Source organism: Antechinus flavipes, chromosome 4, assembly GCF_016432865.1.
Source record: "Antechinus flavipes isolate AdamAnt ecotype Samford, QLD, Australia chromosome 4, AdamAnt_v2, whole genome shotgun sequence".
NCBI lineage: Eukaryota > Metazoa > Chordata > Mammalia > Dasyuromorphia > Dasyuridae > Antechinus > Antechinus flavipes.
This window is the reverse complement of record NC_067401.1, coordinates 416,490,750-416,495,443: the sequence shown is the minus strand read 5'-3', so window position 1 is coordinate 416,495,443 and position 4,694 is coordinate 416,490,750.

Here is a 4,694-nt window from a genome sequence, read left to right as displayed (position 1 = left end):
AGGTAAAATAACAAGTTATCTAGATTTCTTTTAATTCACAGGAGACAAAAGAAATAAAAGAATGAAATAAACACTTCTTAAACATCTGCTATATGCCAGGCTCTATACTAAGCACTTTATAAATATTATTTCAGCTGAGCCTCTCAACAACCCTGAGAGATAATTGGTATTATTATCCTCACTTTACAGTTGAGGGAACTGAGAAATACAAAGGATAAATAATTTGCCCATAGTCACACAACTTGTAAGGGTCTGACTAAGGCTTTTCTGATTCCAGAAGAGACAGGTGTTTTGTTTTTGTTTGTTTGTCTTTGTTTTGTTTTGTTTTGTGTTTTTTAAAAATAAACTTTATTTTTTATTTTTTTTAATATGGAAGCATTTTTTTATGTTAAACATGTTAAAATATATGTTAAATCCAATATGTGTATACATATTTATAATATTTCTGTACAAGAAAAATTGTAATGTCCGGACTAGCTCTCTGGAGGACCTTGGGATTAGCCCTAGTCTTTGGTTTTAGTGGAGAAGTGTAGGAAGCAGGAGGGCCACATGGCTGGTCAAAGATGGACTCTGGAATCTGGTGTCTTCTCTTGTGTCTGTGGCTGAGAGAGAGCATTCCCAGTTGTCCCAGCCCTTAAATACTTCAGTATGATTACATCACTACACCATCCTGATCAGTGCAACCATTACATCACCATAGAGAATCATCATCTCACATTGAATAGGCACTTAGTTATAAGCACCATGCTGACCTAGATTTAAGTACACCTTTTCAGAGTTCCAGCCCTCTACAAAAATCACATCAAAAAGTTAAAAAAAAAAAAAAGAGATAGAAAACAAAATGGCAAGCAAACAACAACAAAAAGTGAGAATGCTATGTTGTGATCCACCCACAGTTCTCTCCCTGGGTGTAGATCACCCTCTTCTTCACTGAACAAGTGGAACTGATTTGGTTCATCTCATTGCTGAGGATGGCCACGTCCATCAGAATTGATCATCATATAGTATTGTTGTTGAAGTATATAATGATACCTGGTCCTGCTCATTTCACTCAGCATCAGTTCCTGTAAATCTCTCCAAGCCTTTCTGTATTCATCCTGCTGGTCATTTCTTCCAGAACAATAATATTCCATAACTTGCTCAGCCATTCCCCAGTTGATGGGCTTTGCAGACCTTTTCAAGAAGACTGGCAAAGGTGAAAAGGAAGTGAGATGGAAGCTGGATGAAGCAGAATAAGCAATGATTAAGCAACTATTGTGTACCAGGCATTGAGCCAGGCACTGGGAATGCAAAGACTAATGAAGTGCTTGGAGGAGACATGAGAATGTTTCTAGATAAATGGGAAAGAACCAATGAAGAGGGAAAGAGTGAAGATGCGTGAAAGAAAGAGGAAAGAGTAAGAGAGGTAGAGATATAGGCAGAGAATGTGATGGCTGGAACAAGATCCTGAAGAGGGCAGAAGCAGTTGGGATCAAGGGCACCACTTGAAGGATGCTTTGCTCAGTGTGTGGATAATTCAGGCTACAGAGGATTAATACTGAAGTTCTTAACCTCTGTGTGTGTGTGTGTGTGTGTGTGTGTGTGTATAAATGAAAGAGAGACAGACAGATTCCATTGGAAAATTAATGAAGCCTATGGACCCCTTATCAAAATAATGTTTTTAAATGCATAAAATACAACACAAAGGATTACAAAAAAAACCCCAAAAGTTAATGAAAGTGAAGATTTTGACTTTTTTTTTTAAGCTCACGTGAAAGATATCCATAGACCCTTTGGGGATTCATTAACAGCACATTAAAAAATTCTGATGAGCAGAAGTCAGATTACCCATACCCAGTTCCTTGTCATACCTGATATTGTCCCTCGTATTCTAGATTAGGAGTCAATAAACTTAGCTTAGGGGCCAAATTTGAAGTATTTTTCATCTAGTTGGGGTTTGTTTTTTGGGGGGACTTGGGAATATTTTAATGTAGAATAAATAACATTTATTTGGAGGTATTTAAATATGAGTTTAAAAATTCTTAACTGGGACTTGGTTCTTGGGTTTGTAGTTTGCTGACTCCTGCTTTGGACCATCATTTCTCTAAACTAATCAGGGCTAATTGTTGGAATACTTTAAAAGTGCATTTAATAAAAATGTGACTATTAGAAATGAAGCAGCCATTCATTTCTTTCTTTCTTTTCCAGGTTAATTTAGGAGAATGGGGAGTTATGCTCAACTCTAGGTCTCTCTCCCAGTTTATCAGGAAGGAGGATCTCAGTAGTCTTGTTTCTTAAGCCTCCTCAGCCCCAATGGCCTCCTTTCACCTACTGCAGCTATACACTTTAAACTTCACCATCTTTAACTTAACTTCCTAACTTTGCAGCTGGCCCACTCACTTCCTCATTTTACTAAACCTCTTGTTCACCTTCACTGTCACCTCTGGTCCACTGGACCTTATAATTCCCCCAGGTCATCTCTGCCACTCTGGTTTTCCTTGCTTCATCCAGTTTAATATTTCACTAGCCAACACTCGACTCCTGACCTACAGTCATTTTGACCTGCTAAACCTGGACTCTGGGCTACATCCATCATTCAATTCTTCCACATCAGCTCTCAGGCTGCTAAACCCTATTAGTTAATTCACCTATTATAAATTTATGTTACATAACCACTCTTGCTCAACAAATCCCTCCTCTTCTGGGGTTTGGGGGGATGCTTTTATCTTTTATTACACACCAGATGTTTCAGATTGTTTTTTTTTTTCTTTCTCCTTAGGTTTCTCGCCTCCCACTAACCACAGATGATTTAAAAATAGGTTGCACTCAGCATTTTACAGATGTGAAGTGCTATCCCTTTAAGGCATTGCCTATTAACACAAAGCTGCTTAGTCCTGAAAGGAACAGAAAAAGGATTTTTATGTAGAGAAAAAAGGTCGATGAATAAAGAATATAAGATTACAAAGAATAAAGAATATAATATAAGATTGTCATCTATGAAAATTTTAATGCATGAAAAGACTAGGAAAAGAACATTGGTTTAATAGAAAACTAAAACTCTGTATGAACTGATACATAGTAAAATGAGAAGAAATCAAATACTTTCTTATAATAACAATTTAATAATTTAATAACAATTTTGAGAGACTTTGAGAGAGGAACTCTAATCAATACAATGTCCAACAATTCTAGAGGATTCAAAGTGAAACATGCTGACCATTTTCAGATAGAAGGATGGTAGGTCAGAGTAAATATGGAAGCATGTTTGGGGAATGTTTGTTAGATTGATTGACATGGCCAATGGGAAAATCTGTTTTAAAATTCAAATGATTATGTTTAAGATCTAAAGGTGTCCTTATAAAACTCTGGTGTGTGTAAATGGAAATGCACTGGTAGGAGCTCTAAAGTCAAAAAGGTGAGGAGGAAAGTATATTCTCTTGATATAGGACCCTGAGAAAATTTGAGTGTAATTTCATTGATGGCCTTTCTCTGGGAACCTGCCAGTGTGGGCAGGTTGGAGTGAATAAAGCAATCTAGAAACTAAGGACTAGAATGTGAGGTACAGTTGTAATACAATAGTATTAGCCAGTATACAATACTAATAGTAATAATATTTATATATATAAATTATAATAATATATAGTATAATATTATATAATAATATATATAATACTAATAGTAATAATAATATATAATAAAATAATATCAGTATTTTATAAATACTCATTTGATCCTCACAATAATGCTAGGAGTTCTGTACTATTATTATCCTTTTTTTTTAAATAAATGATGACACTGATGACATAAAACTAAGAGAGGTCAAATAATTCACCCAGTCATACAGTTAAATTATAAATTTGTGCTGTTGTTCATTTTCAAAGAAAACCAATGACATCATGAAGTTGAAGTAAAATAGTGGATGATGGATGACATCTTCACTTTTATTCAAATTGGCTCTGAGTGAAATAGAATTGTACAAAGCCAACAGCTTCCTTCTCTCTTCCATAGTCATTGAAACCAGTAGCAAGACAGATCAGGATGACTGGTGATGGCCCAGGATGCAGTGGATGACTTTGGCATCTTCTAAATCAAGGTTGTTTCCTGGTCTTTGGTTTGTCTGAGACAATGTCTGTTTAGTAACATAAACAAAAATATTGCCTAATTCAGTTATGGAATATTATTGTTCTATAAGAAACGATCAGCAGGATGATTTCAGAAAGGCCTGGAGAGACTTATAGGAACTGATGCTAAGTGAAGTGAGTAGAACCAGGAGATCATTATAAATAGCAACAGCAAGATTATGTGATGATCAATTCTAATGGATGTGTCTGGTTTCAACAATGAGGTGAATCAGACCAATTCCAATAGACTTGTGATGGGAAGAGCCATCTGTATCCAGAGAGAGGACTATGGGGATTGAATGTGGATCACAACATAATATTTTTCACCTTTTTTGTTGTTGTTTGCTTACTTTTTGTTTTCTCATTTTTTTCTTTTGATCTGATTTTTCTTGTGCAGCATGATAATTGTGGAAATATGTTTAGAAGAATTGCACATGTTTAACATATATTGAATTACTTGCTGTCTAGGGGAGGGGTGAGAGGGAGGAAGGAAGAAAAAAACTTGAAACACAAGGTTTTGCAAGGGTGAATATTGAAAAGTATCTTTACATATATTTTTTAAATTTAAAGCTATTTTTTAAAAAGATTGCCTAA